The sequence below is a fragment of the Thalassophryne amazonica genome, chromosome 6, assembly GCF_902500255.1.
Source record: "Thalassophryne amazonica chromosome 6, fThaAma1.1, whole genome shotgun sequence".
NCBI classification, from domain to species: Eukaryota; Metazoa; Chordata; class Actinopteri; order Batrachoidiformes; family Batrachoididae; genus Thalassophryne; species Thalassophryne amazonica.
Genome location: NC_047108.1, coordinates 44,925,890 through 44,949,079, shown reverse-complemented (window position 1 = coordinate 44,949,079; position 23,190 = coordinate 44,925,890). Strand labels below are relative to the sequence as shown.

General features: G+C 44.0%; 1 long non-coding RNA gene across 1 annotated transcript; it reads left to right on the top strand.

Moving 5' to 3' along the window:
- The first annotated feature begins 1,441 nt into the window (after positions 1-1,441).
- LOC117511612 lies at positions 1,442-22,082 on the top strand. The gene is made up of 3 exons (XR_004560996.1): positions 1,442-1,453; positions 14,031-14,033; positions 22,013-22,082. It is a non-coding gene; the product is annotated as an uncharacterized LOC117511612 (long non-coding RNA).
- The last annotated feature ends 1,108 nt before the right edge of the window (positions 22,083-23,190 follow it).

The following is a 23,190-nucleotide window of genomic DNA, read 5'->3' as shown; positions in this document are numbered from 1 at the left end:
CACAGAGGTGCATGCGTCATGTAACATCAAAAGTCAATCATATGCATCTATGCATTCACACATAAGTTTGACCTGCTGCTCAGTAGGGAGTAAAATCAAACAACTACTGTACCATTGTATGTCAGGGCTGCAGTGATAACCTTTGCAACTACAAATTCAACAGGACCATTAAGTATAAGAACTATCTGTGTGCATGTGTATGTGTGTGTACAGTTGTATTTGCTTGACAAAGAATGTGGATTATTTGTGTGTGTTTGGTGGTACCTACACACACCTATAGTGCCATTCAACCATCTGTGTTACACCCTTGTCCGTGACCTAGTCCTGCACATGATTAATTCTGCTTTATTCCACTTTGTGCATTAAAGTCCATTTTCAAAAGGTCAGCAAAGGGGTGGTACAGCCTGGAATTGAGCAACCCCCGCCTCTCCTCTTAAGATCGTTTTGTGTACTCAAGGCCAGTTTCCTCTAAGCTCACATTAAATTCACACATCTTTCTTTTCCCCCCTCCCTTTCTTAGCATAAGAAAAATTATGCAGACTAGTACTACCCATTCAATTACCACTAAGCCCTACTTACCCAGCAAAGAGAAAAGGGGATTCCAATTCATTAAGGGGGATTAAATGATGGTTTAAATGGCATTTTGGTGTCTGGGAAAGTGGTGACTGTGCTCAGCAGTGGTATGTCATGAAGCAATGAAGGGTGTAATGTGGCTCCTCTGCATTTTCTGTCCTCGATTGTCTTCTTATCACATTTCATGCCTGTTGGGCTGCCCTAGATAGACTTTTTTATATGTCTCTTATAAATGAAGGCATCCAAGGTGCCATCACAACCTGCTTCTCAGCTATTGGATGTCTGCTATGGAGTGAGATAGTAAGCAGATCCCACAGAAGGACACGCAGCCATCACTGTAGCTGCATATGCTGATCATGACCATGACAATTCATCTTTCAATACACTTTGAGAAACTTCAGGAATAAAGTACTATGTAACTCAAAAAAAAAAAAAAAAACCTTGATGGGTATTGATATGACCTTAAAACAGTAAATCCTTTGAGGATCTGGTTTATTTTGTCCTCAGATCCTATTTTCAGTCATGGAAAAGTACATAAATCATGAACAAAGAATACGGTGCAGCACTCCAATTTGAGTTTTTATTGCCATGTGGATGATTTGGGCAAGATGCCATCTTTCAGCGTGCATTTCAGGCAATAATAGTGTCAAACCTCAATTAATATTCATAAATCGACAATACAACCGCAGACATAGCTGTGTCAAGTAAACCATATCCCTATAAACTGATTCACTCCCACTCCCTGAGACAGTGGCTTGAAGAACTGCTACCGGCTTGGCACATTGTGCTTCCAAGGTAATAATTTCTTTTTAGGGTTGAGAGGAGGGAAAAAACACCTGGATTCATAATAATTTTATGATCTGCTCAGAGGTGGGAAAAAGTTAGTCCTCATTCAATATTTGGTAAACTAACTTAGAATTCACTTGATACTATGTGTTTCTACAATATATTGTAGCTGGTGTTGGAGAAAAGGGCAGATAGGGCAGAGGTGAGTGAGGCAAAAGGAGGACAACAGCCAAGTTATAAGACAAGATAAAGAACCAAGAAAAAAAAAAACTATTGCATTGACCTCTTGGAATGCAATAGTTTCTGTAAGTAGGTTTTTTAATCAGGTGGATTGCAAAATATTGCAAGTAAATGCATTTTCATGTATAGGTTGAAATATAGGTTGAGTATATAGTAAGTAAGGCCCTTCAGCTGCTCCCTTGTTTGCTCTCAGGGTCGCCGCAATGAATCCGAGGTGGATCTGCATGTTGAATTGGCACAGGTTTTACACAGGATGCACTTCCTGACGCAACTCCACATTACATGGAGAAAAGTGACAGGGGTGAGGCTTGAACCAGGAACTTTCCACATTGAAACCAAATGCACTAACCACTTAGCCACCACCAATCATGTATTTAAAGTCAACTTTTACAGTTAGTTTTCTGAAAGATACAGGCCAGGTGACATCGAGAAGCATATACCAGTGCTGCACATGTCCACATCGACTACCCTATGGAACTTCTATTTATGTCCAGAAATCTAGGATCCAACATGTACAGATTTCATTTACAGTGAGGAAAATAAGTATTTGAACACCCAGCAATTTTGCAAGTTCTCCCACTTAGAAATCATGGAGGGATCTGAAGTTTTCATCTTAGGTGCATGTCCACTGTGAGAGACATAATCTAAAAAAAAAAAAAATAATCCAGAAATCACAATGTATGATTTTTTAATAATTTATTTATATGTTACTGCTGCAAATAAGTATTTGAACCACTACCAACCAGCAAGAATTCTGGCTCACACAGACCTGTTAATTTTTCTTTAAGAAGCCCTCTTATTCTGCACTATTTACCTGTATTAATTGCACCTGTTTGAACTGGTTACCTGTATAAAAGACACCTGTTCACACACTTAGTCAATCACATTCCAACCTGTCCACCATAGCCAAGACCAAAGAGCTGTCTAAGGACACCAGGGACAAAACTGTTGGCCTGCACAAGGCTGGGATGGACGACAGGACAACAGGTAAGCAGCTTGATAGAAGACAACAACTGTTATGACTATTTATTAGAAAGTGGAAGAAACACAAGATGACTGTCAATCTCCTTCGGTCAGGGATTCCATGCAAGATCTCACTTTGTGGGGTAAGAATGATTCTGAGAAAGCTCAGAACTACACAGGAGGACCTGGTCAATGACCTGAAGAGAGCTGGGACCACAGTCACAAAGATTACATTAGTAACACATGATGCTGTCAAAATCCTGCAGGGCAGCAAGGTCCCCCTGCTCAAGCCAGCACATGTCCAGGCCCATTTGAAGTTCACCAGTGACCATCTGGATGATCCAGAGGAGGCATGGGAGAAGGTCATGTGGTCAGATGAGACCAGAATAGAGCTTTTGGAATCAACTCCACTTACCCTGTTTAGAGCATGAGAACAACCCCAAGAAAACCATCCCAACCGTGAAGCATGGGGGTGGAAACATCATACTCTGGGGGTGCTCTTCTGCAAAGGGGACAGGTCGACTGCACCGTATTGAAGGGAGGATGGATGGAGTCATGTATTGTGAGATTTTGGCAAACAACCTCCTTCCTTCAGTAAGAGCATTGAAGATGGGTCATGGCTGGGTCTCCCAGCATGACAGTGACCCCAAACACACAGCCAGGGCAACTAAGGAGGGGCTCCGAAAGAAGCATTTCAAGGTCCTGGAGTGGCCTGGCCAGTCTCCAGACCTGAACTCAATAGAAAATCTTTGGAGGGAGCAGAAACTCCAAACCTGAAAGATCTGGAGAAGATCTGTATGGAGGAGTGGACCAAAATCCCTCCTGCAGTGTGTGAAAACCTGGTGAAAAACTACAGTAATTGTTTGACCTCTATAATTGCAAACAAAGGCTACTGTACCAAATATTAACTTTGATTTTCACAGGTGGTCAAATACTTATTTGCAGCAGTAACATACAAATAAATTATTTAAAAAATCATCCATTGTGATTTCCTGATTTTTTTTTTTTTTAGATTATGTTTCACACAGTGGACATGCACCTAAGATTAAAATTTCAGACCCCTCCATGATTTATAAGTGGGAGAACTTGCAAAATCGCAGGGTGTTCAAATACTTATTTTCCTCACTGTATGTCCAGAGATCAAGGATCCAGTGACCATGTATGTACAGATTTTATTAATTTTTATTTGTGTCCAGAGATCTAGGATACAGTGACCAAGTTCATATTTAGATTTATATTATTTTTATTTATTTACTATTTAAGACTCAATAAAATGTTGTTGACATAGAAAACCTGTAAAGGCTACTTTTAGTACACAGAAAATTCAGGTATTTGTAAGGTAAGAGGTTGATTGATTGGTAAGAGGTATTGATAAGGGAATCCATAAGGAATCAGATGATAAGTGGAATTCATAATGACGTCGATATTGATAAAATCTTATCAATACCCATCCCTAGGTATAACTGACATGACACATCCACAACAGTGAGAGACTTCTCCTATGTGCAGCAGGACTGGTATGAGCCTCTCCCTGCAGAGAAGCAAGCTCAATGGGAAGCATGTACTACGTCACTTACAGACCTGGAGTGCCTACACATTCCCAGGCTGTATGTTACAGTCTTACTCTCTCAAGCCCAGGACAGAGAGCTATGTGTGTTTTCAGATGCATCTGTTCTAGGCATAGTTACTTTGGCATATCTGCGAGTCACAGATTCAAGATGGCGCTGCCGACGCAGCTGCTTGTTATTTCAGCTCTGCCCCCCCTTTTCCTACTTTCGTTATTTTTAATACTTTTAATAGTGCTTATTTGTCATTATTTGCAGTGGGTGGTACCCTGTGCAAGTATGCACATGGGAAAACCCAATTTTGTCACTCTTGTGATTATTTTTATGCTGCTTTTCGCACTATTTGAGGCAGCGCGGGGAAATCCCCTTGTTTCCAGCTCCGGACGTCCCATTGTTTATAGCCGGGATCAGCTGCTTGGACTAAGAGACTCAATGTACAGTGGGCCGGGTCCCCACTATGATGAGCACCTGTACATACCTGCTGACATACGGAAGAGACGGAGAGGCTGCAGGGACGGACGAAGTGGAGAAGGACTTATATTCCATTTGTGGTCATGGGGAATGTAAGGGCTCTCTGCAACAAGGCCGAGGAGCTAGCAGGGCTAACCCGTTTCCAGAGGCTGTATAAGGGCTGCAGTCTCATGTGCTTCACGGAGACGTGGTTGGATGAATATGTACCGGACTCGGTCATTAATATGGACGGCTTTACACTCATCCGCGCGGACGGGACGCTGGTGGAGAGTGGAAAAAACGAGGAGGGGGGCTCCCGTTATGTGAGTGAGAGATGTGCAGCACAGCTCATATTCACGTGAAGGATCAGATCTGCTCCTTGGTCATGGAGCTACTCGCGGTGAGCATGAGGCCGTACTATCTCCCACGAGAGTTTGGAAGTGTGATTATGCTCTGCGCATATTTTCCTCCCACTGCAGACGCTGCCGCTGCCTGTGAGCGGATCCACAGTACAGTCACGCGGCTGCAGACACAACACCCCCGTGCCCTCCTCATCATCACCGGGGACTTTAACCACACGTCCCTCTCCGCCACCCTCCCCACATTCACCCAGTACGTCACGTGTAAAACCAGGGACAATAGAATACTGGACATTTTTTACGCTAATTTGTAGGACGCTTACACCTCCACCCCCATCCCCCCGCTGGGATGCTCGGATTACAATTTCATCTATCTGCTCCCCCAATACAAACCCAGGGTGAGAAGAGAACCAATACATAAAAGATCACTGAAACTCTGGACTGAAGAAGCCACTGAGAGGCTGAGGGACTGTTTCAGAAGACTGGCCCATGTTTCAAAAGTCTTATGGTGAAGACATCAATGCCCTGACCCAGTGTGTCACTGACTTCATGAACTTCTGTGTAGAGAGCACTGTGCCTACCCGGAGAGTACGGTGCTTTCCCAACAACCACCAGTGGGTGACCACAGAGCTGAAGGTCCTGATGAACCAGCAGAAGAGGGCTTTCAACTCGGGAGACAGAAAGGAGCAGCGTAGAGTCCAACAGGAGCTCCAGTGGAAGATCCGTGCAGTCAAGAAGGTGTATGGAGGGAAGATGGAGGAGCAGCTGGCCCGAAATAACGTCAGAGACGTGTGGAGATGCCTCAAACCGCCTCCGGATTTGGGCAGGGTGCCAGCAGGACTGCAGATGGAGATTCTCGGTTCGCAGAAGACCTAAACAGCTACTTTAACAGTTTTGGATCCTCCACACCTGCCCCCCTGCCTGCTCCTGGCTCTACACACGTCTTCAGCAGCCAGCCCTCCAGTTCCTCTGACCCCCCACCTTCTACCCCCGTCACCTCCACTGCACCCCGGGACCTTGTCCCTCCCCCCCGGGACTGTATTCAGCACCAGCCCACCTCAGCTCACACCTCAGCTTCCCCCTCCCTCCCCCCTCACTGTAACTCCAACCAAGGTGAGAGGCCAGCTCCTGCGGCTGAAGCAGAGGAAAGCAGCGGGACCTCATGGGATCTCTCCAAGGCTGCTGAGGACCTGTGCATATGAGCTCTGTGAGGTCCTCAGCCACATCTTCAACATGAGCCTCAGCCTGGGGGTGGTCCCCACCCTGTGGAAGACCTCCTGTGTGGTCCTAGTTCCCAAAACAACGCACGCCAAGCAACCGGCCCACTACAGACCAGTTGCCCTGACCTCCCACCTCATGAAGACCATGGAACGGCTCGTCCTGTCTCACATCCGCACTGTGGTGAGCGACATCCTGGACCCACTGCAGTTCGCCTACAGGCCCAACATTGGGGTACATGACACTGTCATCTACCTACTGGAGCGAGTGCTCACCCACCTGGTGACCGGCGGAAGTGCTGTGAGAGTCATGTTTTTTGATTTCTCCAGTGCTTTCAACACCATGAGACTGGTCGCTGCTGCAGGGGAAGCTGGAGGACGCAGGTGTGGATGGACATCTCGCTGCCTGCACCATCGACTACCTCACTGACCACTCGCAGTACATGCGGCTGCACGGCTGTCAGTCTGAGGTGGTAAGGTGCAGCACCGGGGCCCCCCAGGGCACCGTCCTCTTGCCTTTCCTCTTCACCCACAACACGGACAGCTGCCACCTCCAGAAGTTCTCTGATGACTCCGCCACTGTGGGTCACATGTCTGAGGGGAACGAGCTGGAGTACCGGTTGGTCATCACAGACTTTGTGGACTGGTGTGAGCACAACCACTTGTGTCTCAACACCAGTAAGACGAAGGACATGGTGATTGACTTCAGGAGGAAACCACCACCTCACCCACTGGTGAACATCCAGGGGGAGGACATAAAGACTGTGGACAGTTTCAAATACCTGGGTGTTCACCTCAACAGCAAACTGGACTGGACTCACAACACCGATGCCCTGTACAAAAAAAGGCCAGAGTCGCCTCCATCTCCTGAGGAGACTGAGATCCTTTGGAGTGAGCAGGCCTCTGCTTAAGACCTTCTACGACTCTGTTGCAGCCTCTGCTCTCCTCTATGCCGGGGCTATTCAACTATATTTTTCCAGGGGCCAAATTTGTCAGAATACTATGATCTGTGGGCCGGACATTCTCATGACCTGTACTATTACTCTCGGATGTACAATTGAGACAAATGCTACTGCATTTCTTTTTCCCTTTTTATTTAACAGAACAACAAAAGTATATACTAATGAAGTCACTGAGTGTGGGAAAGTGGAGCAGCCTGTTATTAAGATCCATCCATCCATTTTCTTCCGCTTTATCCAGAGTCGGGTCGCGGGGGCAGCAGCTCCAGCAAAGCCGCCCAGACCTCCCGATCCACACACACCTCCCCCAGTTCCTCCGGGGGAACCCCAAGGCCTTCCCAAGCCAGCCGAGAGATGTAGTCCCTCCAGCATGTCCTGGGTCTTCCCCGGGGCCTCCTCCCAATGGGACGTGCCCGGAACACCTCTCCAGCGAGGCGTCCGGGGGCATCCGGAAAAGATGCCCAAGCCACCTCAAATGACTCCTTTCGACGTGGAAGAGCAGCGGCTCGACTCCGAGCTCCTCCCGAGTGACCAAGCTCCTCACCCTATCTCTAAGGGAGCGCCCAGCCACCCTGCGGAGGAAACTCATCTCGGCCACTTGTACTCACAATCTCGTTCTTTCGGTCATGAGTCAAATCTCATGACCATAGGTGAGGATCGGAATGTAGATTGATCGGTAAATCGAGTTTTGCCCCCCCTACTCAGCTCTCTCTTCACCACGACGGTCCGACACAGCGACTGCATTACTGCAAATGCTGCACCGATCCGTCTATCGATCTCACGCTCCATCCGTCCCTCACTCGTGAACAAGACCCCGAGATACTTAAACTCCTCCACTTGAGGCAAAGACACTCCACCATGTTAAGATCACATGCGAAAATGTCTATTTATTTTTTATAAAAGCAGTCAGCTTTTCAACCACATCAGCCACTATTTTATCCCTCCCCCAAAGACTCAGATTAAGACCATTCAAATGATGCATGATATCACTTAAAAAGCACATTTCTGAGACAAATTTCTCATCTAGCATTTTTGTCAGAAATGTTTCAGCCTTCTTGTGCTTGCATTCACATAGAAAGGTGATAATTTCCTCCCTCAGTTCACAGACCACCTGACGTTTATATAGCGCCAAATCACAACAAACAGTTGCCCCAAGGTGCTTTATATTGTAAGGCAAAGCCATACAATAATTACGGAAAAACCCCAACAGTCAAAACGACTAGTCTAATAATAGATTAAATGCAGTGTTGAGGCTGTCATTCTCAGCATCTGTGTGGATGTTAAAATCACCCACTATAATTATCTTATCTGAGCTAAGCACTAAGTCAGACAAAAGGTCTGAAAATTCACAGAGAAACTCACAGTAACGACCAGATGGACGATAGATAATAACAAATAAAACTGGTTTTTGGGACTTCCAATTTGGATGGACAAGACTAAGAGTCAAGCTTTCAAATGAATTAAAGCTCTGTCTGCTGCTAATCCTCCGCCTCGGCCCATGCTACGAGCATTCTGGCAGTTAGTGTGACTCGGGGGTGTTGACTCATTTAAACTAACATGTTCATCCTGCTGTAACCAGGTTTCTGTAAGGCAGAATACATCAATATGTTGATCAATTATTATATAATTTACTAACAGGGACTTAGAAGAGAGAGACCTAATGTTTAATAGACCACATTTAACTGTTTTAGTCTGTGGTGCAGTTGAAGGTGCTATATTATTTTTTCTTTTTGAATTTTTATGCTTAAATAGATTTTTGCTGGTTATTGGTGGTCTGGGAGCAGGCACCGTCTCTACGGGGATGGGGTAATGAGGGGATGGCAGGGGGAGAGAAGCTGCAGAGAGGTGTGTAAGACTACAACTACAAATGGGCCAGTTGAATAGCCCTGCTCTATGCTGTCATCTGTTGGGCCCCGTGCAGCACAGAGCAGGAGAGAAAGAGACTGAATAAGCTGGTCAGGAAGTCCAGCTCTGTCCTGGGCTGTCTTCTGGAGTCTCTGGAGGAGGTGGCTGAGAGGAGGGTGTTAGCCAAGTTCAAATCGATCATGGACAATTCCTCTCACCCTCTGCACCGGACTGTAGTGGAGCTAAAGTTAAAGCTCTGTCTGGGTTTTTGATTAATTAATAAGCTGGAGTGGAAGATTGCTGCTAATCCTCCGCCTCGGCCCATGCTACGAGCATTCTGGCAGTTAGTGTGACTCGGGGGTGTTGACTCATTTAAACTAACATGTTCATCCTGCTGTAACCAGGTTTCTGTAAGGCAGAATAAATCAATATGTTGATCAATTATTATATCATTTACTAACAGGGACTTAGAAGAGAGAGACCTAATGTTTAATAGACCACATTTAACTGTTTTAGTCTGTGGTGCAGTTGAAGGTGCTATATTATTTTTTCTTTTTGAATTTTATGCTTAAATAGATTTTTGCTGGTTATTGGTGGTCTGGGAGCAGGCACCGTCTCTACAGGGATGGGGTAATGAGGGGATGGCAGGGGGAGAGAAGCTGCAGAGAGGTGTGTAAGACTACAACTCTGCTTCCTGGTCCCAACCCTGGATAGTCACGGTTTGGAGGATTTAAGAAAATTGGCCAGATTTCTAGAAATGAGAGCTGCTCCATCCAAAGTGGGATGGATGCCGTCTCTCCTAACAAGACCAGGTTTTCCCCAGAAGCTTTGCCAATTATCTATGAAGCCCACCTCATTTTTTTGGACACCACTCAGACAGCCAGCAATTCAGGGAGAACATGCGGCTAAACATGTCACTCCCGGTCTGATTGGGGAGGGGCCCAGAGAAAACTACAGAGTCCGACATTGTTTTTGCAAAGTTACACACCGATTCAATATTAATTTTAGTGACCTCCGATTGGCGTAACCGGGTGTCATTACTGCCGACGTGAATTACAATCTTACCAAATTTACGCTTAGCCTTAGCCAGCAGTTTCAAATTTCCTTCAATGTCGCCTGCTCTGGCCCTCGGAAGACAATTGACTATGGTTGCTGGTGTCGCTAACTTCACATTTCTCAAAACAGAGTCGCCAATAACCAGAGTTTGTTCCTCGGCGGGTGTGTCGCCGAGTGCGGAAAAACGGTTAGAAATGTGAACGGGTTGGCGGTGTACAGGGGGCTTCTGTTTAGGACTACGCTTCATCCTCACAGTCACCCAGTCGGCCTGCTTTGCCAGCTGCTCGGGATCTGCTGGAGGGGAACTAACGGCGGCTAAGCTACCTTGGTCCGCACCGACTACAAGGGCCTGGCTAGCTGTAGGATTTTCCACGGTGCGGAGCCAAGTCTCCAATTCGCCCAGCCTGGCCTCCAAAGCTACGAATAAGCTACACTTATTTCAAGTACCATTACTGCTAAAGGAGGCCGAGGAATAACTAAACATTTCACACCCAGAGCAGAAAAGTGCGGGAGAGACAGGAGAAGCCGCCATGCTAAACCGGCTAAGAGCTAGTAGCTGCGCTAAGCTAGCGGATTCCTAAAAACACAGAAAGTGAATAATGTGTAAATAATTTAGAGGTGATTCAGCAGAGGGAGTGCTTTAGTTAAGGCACGTGAAGATTACACTGTGAAACAAATCGTTATCTAGTTAACTAGATCAATCTAACTGTGCAGATTAATCAGCTAACAGATACAGCAAAACACCACTGTGCTCCGGAACAGGAAGTGATACAATACCGCAGTGAGAGACAACCACCAGTAGAGGCGTCAGAGTCAGTGTCAGAGTACTCAGCTGACATATCAGCAAGTAGTCTGCGAAACAACCTGTGCTGAAGACTGGATGTTGCTCTAATAAAATTCACTGCAGCAATCACAGAGTCCATGGTACTTTTCAACTCACCACTAAGCTGAGAGCAGAGGACACTCTGGTGAATGAGACAGTGGACAGACTGTAGTTTTGGTGCAACAGCAGACAGTTGTGCAGACAGTCCTTTGACCCTTCCTGCCATCGAGGGAGCTCCATCTGTAACCAGCAGGTTAATACGCTCCAGGTCCAGTCCATTGTCTTTAAAAAAGCAATAAGCTTTTGGAAAATTATTTCCCCTGTTGTTTATCCTCCCAGTGGAATTAGACCCAACAGATCCTCCTTGAAACGGTCACCGTTGAAAAACCGCAGCATACAAAGTTGTGCTGTATCAGAGCTGTCAGTTGACTCATCCACAGCCAGCGACATGAATTCAGCTTTCTTCAACTGAGTTAGAAGAGTCTCGAAAACGTCTGTGGCTAAAACATCCAGTTGTCTTGCAGCTGTTGTATCTGACAGAGGGATTGACTTGATTGAAGACATTACCTGCTGTTTTAGCTTGTGCGCTACCAGCTCATCGACGGCAGCTAATATGCATTCTTTCACTGTTTCGGAGTCAGTTGGCATTTTCTTTTTAGCAAGAACCCGCAACACGCAGGGATGCTGGTGTTGTCTTCTGTTGCAGAGTGCAGCTACGGGAGAAGATTGCAGTGCTTCGCTTTTAGTTCATATTAAGTCCTTTTATTTTTATTTGATGAGCATCAGAATCCGGTGGATATTCATTGTCAAAACGGGAGTGAGTCGTAATGAAGTGCCTCCGCACATTATATTCCTTATTCACCGAGCAACAGTCATAACACAGCAGGCACATAGGATTGCCTTCGGCATTTTCTACGTGTACATATTCATCAGTCCAGTCATTATTAAATCTTCTATTTTCATTGTCAACTTTACTTCTCTTCTCCTTAGAATGCGCCCTGTTGTTCTCTTCTTCTTCATTCGAGTTTATTGGCGGTTTGCAAACCAATATGGTACATTACCGCCAACAATTGTTCAAGTGCCTGCAATGCCTTCACGTGAGGTGGGGCTGTTTGGAAACAGTGCTGACGTGCCATAAAGGATTCAACGTGCCGCAAAGCGCCACAAAGTGGCATACAGTGGCGAAAATTGGCGAATGCGCTTTGTAGCAGCTTTTTATCATTTATTTATTAATATTTATGGGTAAATGGGCCAGTTGAATAGCCCTGCTCTATGCTGTCATCTGTTGGGCCCTGTGCAGCACAGAGCAGGAGAGAAAGAGACTGAATAAGCTGGTCAGGAAGTCCAGCTCTGTCCTGGGCTGTCTTCTGGAGTCTCTGGAGGAGGTGGCTGAGAGGAGGGTGTTAGCCAAGTTCAAATCCATCATGGACAATTCCTCTCACCCTCTGCACCGGACTGTAGTGGAGCTGAACAGCTCATTCAGTGACAGGCTGAGGCACCCTCAATGCAAGAAGGAATGATACCGCAGGTCGTTCCTCCTTGCTGCTGTCAGACTGTACAATAACACTGTGAAATAACCACATGCAATAATATGTCCACAATCACATGCAATATTAATATGTCCACAAATCATGTGCAATAACAACTCGTTTACAAATTCCTGCACTAATGTCGCCTTACCACATCTAAACTCCATTTCACATATTGTAAATAAGATGCTCCTATCTCTTTTTCAATCCCAATCATGTTTATATATATGCATATGTACTTATATATATATATATATATATATATATATATATATATATATATATATATATATATATATATATATATATGCATGTATGTGTGTGAGTGTGTGTATCTATATATACATACATATTCTATTTCTACCACATTTTCTTATGTCTGGTACTGTTACAAGTATTATTTTTATTGCTTATCCTCGCACAAGCTGTTTGATGAACATTTTCCTCTACTTGCACCCATCTTGTGTGTTTCTTAAGAGCTGACGTAACATGTGAATTTCTCCTCTGTGAGATCAATAAAGTTTATCTTATCTTATCTTAAAAGGTCAGTGCTACTGTATGTGGGGTTTGTGTTGAGCAAGTCTAAGCTAGCCACTGTTCCTGCCCACACTGTCACATGCTTGGAAGTGTGTGCCTTAGTGATTGCCATCAAGGTCACGGAGTTCATTACCAAAGAGATGGATAAAGAACTGCAAGTGAAGCTCTACACTGATAGCCGTGTGGTACATGGCTACATTCATAACAACAAGGAGGTTCCATATGTACAGTACATAGCCAACAAAGTAACATGCATACAAAAATCTACATCCCATCAGTGGCATTATGCCCGCACTGACCAAAACCCACCTGGTCATGCCATCATGCCATTGTCGCCAGCTCACCTGCTGCTCATGAACTGGTTTTCCAGGACTGCTTTCCTGCAATGGCCAGATAATGCAGGAAACAGTGAGGTGAAGTGCTTTCAGCTCATAGACCTAGATCTGGATGTGAAGATTCGGCCCCAGGTAACTACAATGGCGGCTCCACCACCTCATCTAACACACTCTAGAAATCTTCTTTCTCCTTCATCTCACAACCTACCTGTGGGGCATATGCACTGATGATATTCATCATCACCCCTTCAATTTCCAACTTCACACTCATCACCCTGTCAGACACTCATTTCACCTCCAACACACTTTTAACATACTCTTTCTTTAAAATTACCCCAACACCATTTCTCTTCCTGTCCTCACCACGGTACAACAACTTGTACCCACCGCCGATGCTCCTGCTCTTACTTCCCTTCCACTTGGTCTCTTGCACACACAATATGTCTACCTTTCTCCTCTCCATCATATCAGCCACCTCTCTCCCTTTACCAGTCATACTACCAACATTCAAAGTCCCAACTCTCATTTCCAACCTTCTAGGTTTCTTCTTCTCCCGCTGTTTGTGGAAACGTGCTCCTCCTCTTCTTCGTTGTCTTCGCCCAGCAGTAGCCCAATTTCCACCGGCACCCTGTTGGGCAACAGCACCGGTGGTGGACGTTGTTAACCCGGGCCGCGACATATCCGGTATGAAAATTTGATTCTTAGTCTGCATAGTTGGGTTGGCTTATTTTACGCTGGATGCCCTTCCTGACGCAACCCTTCTCATTTATCCAGGCTTGGGACCGGCACTCAGAATGTACTGGCTGCACACCCCATGTGGCTCCTCTTTCTATATAATTTTAGCTTCTTTCATATAGTATAAAAAGGACACCTACTGGTGTACCTTGGTATTGTGCCTTAGGTGCCTTTTGTTTTGCCAGCAGATAATTCAGTTTTAATGTGTGCAAAGAGATGCATGCAATGAAGATGTTTCCTTACAAAATGATAAATATTGCTTTTCTGTTAACTAAATGTTCTGTTTGACCACTTGTAATCCCATGCTCAGTGTGAAAGGCATCTGATAAGACATTCCTTCAGCCTGATCAGACCCAAATGACCTCCAAGTGGCACAGACAACTGCAAGCTGAAATGGTTCCATCTTGTGGTCAATCACAATGCCAGAAAGGACACTGTCTTAAATAAAGACAAGTTTCACAGTGGGACGTTGTTCACAATGTCCAAGTGAACTATGATCTACACCATGATGAAAAAGACATTCTCTCAGATGAAAGGGTGTCTTTGATCATCATAGCCCTGTGAACCACAAACACTGTGACAAAATCCATCATTCTTGTAGATAGGACAACCATTCAGCCTTCATTTGGGACTTTGTTTTAACAAACTGTTTCTTTTTAATTAACTCTGTGTTTATGTTTGACAGATGCATTCTTTGGACACTGTATGCATAACTGCCCATGTGGCTCCCATGCCCTCACATGTGGGTAACAACAGAGCTCAGAAAGCCACACTTTACACTGTTCCAATCAAAACACCCTGTTTGACACAGTGTCCAAAGCTTCATATTAAAGAGCCTGTTATTTGACAAACGGTCAATGTCTTGACTCATTCTTTCCACAGACAGCCTGAAAATCCTTCCGCCTCCACAAAGTCAAATCCTTGGAGTAGATACATTTGTAAGTGTTGTTTTCAATTAAAATTAAAAAGAGTCAGCATAATTTTCAACTGCTTATCCAGGATTGGTTCGCAGGGGCAACAGCTCCAGTAGGGCACCCCAGAGTTCCCTTTCCTGGGCTACATTGACCACCCCCGACTGGGGGATCCTGAGGCGTTCCCAGGCCAATGTGGAGATATAATCTCTCCACCTAGTCCTGGGTCTTTCCCAGGGTCTCCGCCCAGATAGCCTTGCCTGGAACACCTCACCAGGGAGGCACCCAGGGGCATCCTTACCAGATGGCCGAACCACCTCAGTTGGCTCGTTTCAACACGAAGGAGCAGTGACTGTACTCCGAGCTCCCCACGGATGACCGAGCCTCTCACCCTATCTCTAAGGGAGCCACCAGCCACCATCCTAAGGAAACACATACAATAGTGTTCAAAATAATAGTAGTGCTATGTGACTAAAAAGATTAATCCAGGTTTTGAGTATATTGCTTATTGTTACATGGGAAACAAGGTACCAGTAGATTCAGTAGATTCTCACAAATCTGAGACCAAGCATTCATGATATGCACACTCTTAAGGCTATGAAATTGGGCTATTAGTAAAAAAAAGTAGAAAAGGGGGTGTTCACAATGATAGTAGCATCTGCTGTTGATGCTACAAACTCAAAACTATTATGTTCAAGCTGCTTTTTTTTTTTTAGCAATCCTGTGAATCACTAAACTAGTATTTAGTTGTATAACCACAGTTTTTCATGATTTCTTCACATCTGCGAGGCATTAATTTTGTTGGTTTGGAAACAAGATTTTGATCGTTTGCTAGTGTGCTTAGGGTCATTGTCTTGTTGAAACACCCATTTCAAGGGCATGACCTCTTCAAGTATTATGACATATCCAAACTGATCCATGATACCTGGTATGCGATATATAGGCCCAACACCATAGTAGGAGAAACATGCCCATATCATGATGCTTGCACCACCATGCTGAACTGTGGCTTGATTTCAGAGTTTGGGGGTTGTCTCACAAACTGTCTGTGGCCCTTGGACCCAAAAAGAACAATTTTACTCTCATCAGTCCACAAAATATTCCTCAATTTCTCTTTAGGCCAGTTGATGTGTTCTTTGGCAAATTGTAACCTCTTCTGCACATGTCTTTTATTTAACAGAGGGAATAATAAATTAGCTTCACACAGGTGTCTTCTAACTGTCACAGCACTTACAGGTAACTCCAGACTGTCTTTGATCACCCTGGAGCTAATCAATGGGTGAGCCTTTGCCATTCTGGTTATTCTTCTATCCATTTTTATGGTTGTTTTCCATTTTCTTCCACGCGTCTCTGTTTTTTTGTTCATTTTAAAGCATTGGAGATCATTGTAGATCAGGGGTGGGCAATGAGGGCCGAGACAGTGCAGGTTTTCCTTGCAACCAGTCACTTCAGCAGGTGGGTGCTGATGAGCTTCTCCTCTGAACATAAACACCTGATAGTCAATGAAATCACCTGCTGAGACACCTGATCTTTAATGAAATCACCTGCTGAGGTGATTGGTAGAAAGGAAAACCTGCAGTGTTTTGGCCCTTCATGGCACATGATTGCCCACCCCTATTGTAGATGAACAGCCTATAATTTTTTGCACCTGCGTATAAGTTTTCCCCTCTCCAATCAACTTTTAATCAAACTACGCTGTTCTTCTGAACAATGTCTTGAACGTCCCATTTTCCTCAGGCTTTCAAAGAGAAAAGCATGTTCAACAGGTGCTGGCTTCATCCTTAAACAGGGGACACCTGATTCACACCTGTTTGTTCCACAAAATTGACGAACTCACTGATTGAATAATAGCCCAATTTCATAGCCTTAAGAGTGTGCATATCATGAATGCTTGTTCTTGTTGGATTTGTGAGAATCTAAATCTACTGGTACCTTGTTTCCCATGTAACAATAAGAAATATACACAAAACCTGGATTAATCTTTTTAGTCACATAGCACTACTATTATTCTGAACACTACTGTATCAGCCGCTTGTACCCACAGTATAGTTCTTTCAGTCATGATCCCACCCTCATGACCATAGCTGAGAGTAGGAATGAAGATTGACCAGTAGATTGAGAGCTTCGCATTTGGCTCAGCTCCCTTTTCATCACAACAGTGCAGCACAGTGAATGCAATACCACCTGTGCTGCACCAATTCTCCGGCCAATCTTATGCTGCATTGTCACCTCACTCGTGAACAAGACCCAAAGGTACACGTGGGGCAAGACCGCATTCCCTACACAGAGGAGGCAATTCATTGGTTTCCTGCTGAGAACCATGGCCTCAGATTTAGAGGTGCTGATCCTCATTCCAGCAGCCTCACACCCCGCAGCGAACTGATTCAGTGAGTGTTGGAGGTCACAGGCCATTGACGCCAACAGGACCACATCATCTGCAAAAAGCAGCAGTGAGATCCTGAGCCCAGTAAACTGGAAACCCTCCTACCCCCAAATTACGTAGTCTGTTTTTCTGGGAGTCTAAACTTCACCTCCTGTTTGTCTTGTTTAACCATCTGTCATTGCAAACACATGAACATGCAATACTTCTGAATGCATATGACAGTTTTCTGCTGCGCTTTTGTTCTGTTTTTTCCACATGGCCAAAGCAGTTGTCCACCCCACTGAGTCTGGTCTGCTGGAGAATTCTTTTGTCAATCAAAAAAATCTCAGGATGTCCTTCCTAACTGCAGTCACAGATGTGCATGAACATAGTCGAGTCTTGAGATAACGTGGTGCTGTATAAATTACTAGAGTAAATAACTAGAGGGACTGAGAACTCACATAACTTTAGACTAAAAAAAGTAAATACCTTTTAGGTGTATTTTTCAAGATAACTGATTATTTTTTCTTGCCTCAGAGATTAGTACTCAAAAATACACTCAACCTGAAAGAAGGACAGTACTTGTTTTATGACACACAATTCTAAAACTCCTTGAGCTGTGATATTGACAAGTAACTTGATTGGTTTCACATTTCACACACTTGAACATTTGCTTTTTGTCCAAGAAAAGCAAAAGCGTAAATGCATTAAGGGAAACCAGATGTCCTTTCTTCATGTCCATTTCTGATAATTAGTGCAGATCTGGGGAGGTGATAATTTTAGAGGTTTAAGAGGCAGGCTTCTGACCAGAGGATCCTCAGTTGGTTCCTTGTCAGACTGACAAATCACTAAGGTCCCTTGGGCAAGGTCCTTAATCCCCAAGTTATTCCTATTGTGTAGCAGATTGACACTGGAGTGTGTATAAGTAGGAGGTATTGTAAAGCACTTTGAGAATCTGCATTAGACAGAATGGCTAGAAAAATGCAATCTATTCAAAATTTCTACAGAATTTGTCAAAGGCAGTGGTTGTCAAACCGGTCCTCAAGGACCACCTAACCTACACATTTTCCATTTCTCCCTACTCTGCCACAAGCAAATTAGCTCATTTAAGTTTGTACCATCTTGAGAACCATGAGTGAAAGGGAATGACCCACAGTTTATGGTATTGGGAAGCCAAGAAGCATAAAAAAGGTAATTAGCAACAACAACAAAAACATTGAAGGAAGGCTGTCATAGTGAATCAATCTTAAAAGACACATTAAGGATAAAAAATGATACAAAAAAAAATCATTAAATAGAAGAATTCAGTCATTTGTCATATGACAGTGTGTTCATCTGTTATTTTAATTAGGGCTGATTTGTGGTTCATCCATTCATTTTCTGAACCCTCTTTCCAGTTTCATAAAAAGGACACATTAACTATAAGATAATTAGTTCTTATCCACTTTATAGAGCAAGAGCCTAGATCAAGTTCAAATGACAGCGTAATATCATGAACACAATATAAGATCACATTTTAAACCTACATTGTACATCAGTACACATTATGAAACACTAGCCTATACACCTGTGCCCCAACAAGAATGTCTTGGTTTTGTTTTTGTTTTGTTTTTAATACTATTAACATATTTTTAATTTTATAAAATTCCACCTCCTCTGGCTATGACCACAACAGCTGTCCATCGCAACACGGCAAACTGGAGGTTTTATTACTGAGGAGGAAAAACGGACAGTGGAAGACAAATTAAGTGCATAGAGTCACCTGGTTTTAAACAGATATATGTGAATACCCAACCCAGTCTCATGGCAAGTCGTGATTCAGCAGCACAAAATATACATTAATCTATTGGTTTGTGATATTGTGATGAAAAGCGCCTCATTTTCATCACGGCAGCACAAATTCATTCAAATTCATCCCGTGATTGCTGCACAAAATAAAAGTGAAGGAGGGGGCTCAGGGGTGGTTATGGTTAGGGTGGGGGGGGAGCTGTAGGATTAGGTTATGGGTAAGGTTAGTGTTGGGGTTAGGAGTAGGGTTAGTAATAGTGAGTTTAAAAAAAACCCGTCATGAAAATTTGACTCATTTCATCACAGGAGCACGAAAACAAACAAACAAACAAAAAAAAAAAAAACGTGAGACTGTGCTGGAATACCAGTAATCTGTGTGCTATTTCAGAAAGGAATTATTTTTTACCTCACAAAAATGTTAACTTTTTAAGCTACCATCAGTGCCAGGGTTTCTTGTTTTAATATAATGCTGTGCAAAATGTCTCACTGAAGTAAATTATTGTCCATGTCGTTGGTCTGCTCTATGGTCTTTCTGCTGACAAGAGAGTGCAGCTTAACATCGAATGGGCATCCACTGACAAGCTACAAACAAGTACAGGACAAAACAAACACTGGAAAAGTTCTCTGTCTGATGTCTGCTCAAGGATTTGAGCATGCACACAACTTCCTGAAGGACTCACCAGACACCAACTGACATGCAACACATTCAATGAATGAGAACATGATTTTTATAGGAAAGAAACAGACACAAACGTGAGTTATTTGTGATTTATTAAATTAGACATTTTATTGTTGTCGTTCTGACGAATGTAATACTGGATACCGACCCACCCCCTCTTCAGGCAGAATTTCGTGCTAAACACTCGGGGCATTCCGACATGCAAGTATGGTATATCAATAAATTTACCCTTGGGGTTTCTTTGGAATCCATGTGTACTGATTCGAGTTAACCTTTTTAGGAATATAAAATAATTTTGCAGTCTCTTGCACACTTTCCAGGTGATGCCATTTAAATCTGTGTGGGTTCAGGGATCAAGATTTATGGGTGATGGTCTCCAAGCCATGAGGGTGCAAAACCCAGTTAATTTGTTGATGGCGTCTTCTCTTTTAACACAAATGAGAAATGGGAGGAGTCAATCTCACTATTCCATCATCCATTCCATCAACTCTGAGGGTCTCCTCAATAACAGGCAGGATGTGAATTCACTCCAACCTGAGGGCTGAAATGTCAAGCCAACAGGATAAAGCCATCAAGGTTGGAAATGGCTTGGTCTCATCTTTCAAGACTGAATGTTGTCATCTAATATCAGAGGGAAATAGTAACAATGACAAGATGCATGGGAAAATGTGTTTGTTTCATGCCTCCAGAGATTTTACTGTACAGTGCCTCCAGAAAGTATTCACAGCATGTCATAACACTGACTTTTCCACATTTTCTTATGTTACAACGTTATTCACCCATCTGAGTCTGGTCTGCTTGAGGTTTCCTCCCCAATATCATCAGAGGGAGTTTTTCCTTACCACTGTCACCTGTGTGTTTGCTCTCAATATTCTACTTACAACATCCCATAATGACAACTCTTTTTTGGCAAATTTACTAAAAATAAATAACTAAGAAATCATGTGTACATAAGTATTCACAACCTTTGCTCAATACTTTGTTGATGCACCTTTGGCAGCAATTAAAGCCTCAAGTCTTCTTGAAAATGAATATGATGAATAAGATGCCACAACCTTGGCACACCTATCTTTGGATAGTTTTGCCCATTCCTCTTTGCGGCACCTCACAAGCTCTGCCAGGTTAGATGGGGGTGGGGGCATTGATTGGTGCACAGCCATTTTCAGATCTCTCCAGATGTGGCCAATCAGATTCAGGTCTGGGCTCTGGCTGGGCCAATCAAAGCCATTCACAGATTGTCCTGCAACCACTTCTTTGATGTCTTGGCTGTGTGGTTTAAGGCCATTCTCCCATTCTCATCCCAGTCTGAGGTCAAGAGCGCTCTGGAGCAGAATTTCACCCAGGATGTCTCTGTACATTGCTGAATTCATCTTTCCTTCAATCTTGACTAGTCTCCCAGTTCCTGCCACTGAAAAACATTGCCACAGTATGATGCTGCCACTACCATGTTTCACTGTAGGGATGGTGGCTGGTTTCCTCCTGGCATTAATACCGAAGAGTTCAGCCTTTGTCTCATGAGACCAGAGAATTTTGTTTCTCATGGTCTGAGAGTCCTTCAGATCCCTTTTGGCAAACTCAAGCCGGGGTGCCATGTGCCTTTTCCTCAGGAGTGGCTTCCGTCTGGCCAATCTACCATACATGCCTGATTGGTGGATTGCTGCAGAGATGGTTGTCCTTTTGGAAAAATCTCCTCTCTCCAAAGAGGAATGCTGGAGCTCTGACAGAGTGACATCAGGTTCTTGGTCACCTCCCAGACTAAGGCCCTGCTCCTCCAATCACTCAGTTTCGATGGGCAGCAAACTCTCGGAAGAGTCTGGATGGATCTGAACTTCTTCAATTTACAGATGATGGAGGCCATTCTGCTCACTGGGACCTTCAAAGCATCAGAAATGTTTCTGCACCCTTCCCTAGATTTGTGCCTGGAGACAATCCTTTCTCAGAGGTCTACAGACAATTCCTTTGACTACATACTTTGTTTATGCTCTGACATGCACTGCGGGACCTTAAATGTAGACAGGTGTGTGCCTTTCCAAATCATGTCCAATCCACTGAACTCCAATTAAGCTGTAGAAACATCTCAAGGATGATCAATGGAAACAGGATGCATCTGAGCTCAATTTTGAGCTTCATGGTAAAGGCTGCAAATACGTAGAACATGTGACTTCTGAGTTTGTTGCAAAAAGTCATTATGTGGTGTTGCGTGTAGACGTTATATGACAAAAAAAGAATTAGATTAAATTAGACAGAACTTTGTTAATCCCTTGGAAAGACTCCCTCAGGGAAATTGAGGTCCTATCCAGGAATTGCATCCATTTTGGAGCAAGACTATAACATAAAATGTGGAAAAAGTGAAGCACTGTGAATGCGTTCTGGATGCACTGTATGTAGCACATCATTGTTGACCATATCTAGCTTCATCATTTGCTTGCTCTGACACCTGGCAAGAGCTGCATATTCTGTGTGTGGAGAGGATGAGTGCATACCCGAGTCTCAACCAGCCAGTTTCTTCATCATAGCATCTCATGTTATCATAGTAACTCATAAGTTACTGGGTTACTATTTTTTTCCAAATGATGTTTTAAGGTACTCTGAAAGCAGAATTGCCGGGAACTCGACCTTGTGATGTTCGTTTGTGAGACGCTGAGGACCGCGCCTGGGTTTGACACATCGAGCCTGTGAAGCAGGAAGGGTGAGGGACACATGCTGTCAGCACACATCAGAGGTGATTAATTGTTTGACTACTTGTTGATAGTAACTTGGTATTTTGTTACGCAGTATATTTGAATTGTGATGAGAATTGTGCAGCTCGCTTCTCACTGCTGTGGCGTGCGGACAAGTGATCCTCCACCTGTTGTGAGAAGCTGCTCATTTGCATAAAGCTTAAAATACAGACCTGAATGTGTTGCTGATAGTGTGTGTCTTTTGAAGGATATTAGTTGTAACTGCTGACTTACCTCACCTCTTCTATCCTTCGCAGAGAGTCGGTTTGTCGTGTCCACCTGGGGGGTGTTTGGCGGTAACAGTGAGTCCAGAAGCGCCGGGCTTCGATCCTTTTGGGCGCCGGAGAGCGTGCCAGCCTTCACTCCACCAGAATGACGCTGTTTTAGTTTCTACACTTTATTATGCACCAGAGGGTGAAAAAATAAATTGTTTTTGTTATTGGAACCACTTTCTGGTTATTTTAGCGCTGGGTTCCGTCAGACGCAGGTCCGCTCCTCAACCCGCGTCGACACATAACAGAGGCACTGATTTAGCAATATGCCAATGTATACTAAATGATATGTTTAAAATGATCGCCACAAATAAAATTTTTAAGTTTCACATGTGCCTTCTTATGTGCTAGATGGAGTATAGAATCAGTTGTTTTGGGTTTGTCTGTATCTATGCTTAGCTTTGGGTGATAACAAGTCCTTCTCTGTACCACTCCATGAAGAAGATGTGCAGCTGGTGATGTAAGAGACAAAGTTGACCTATGCAC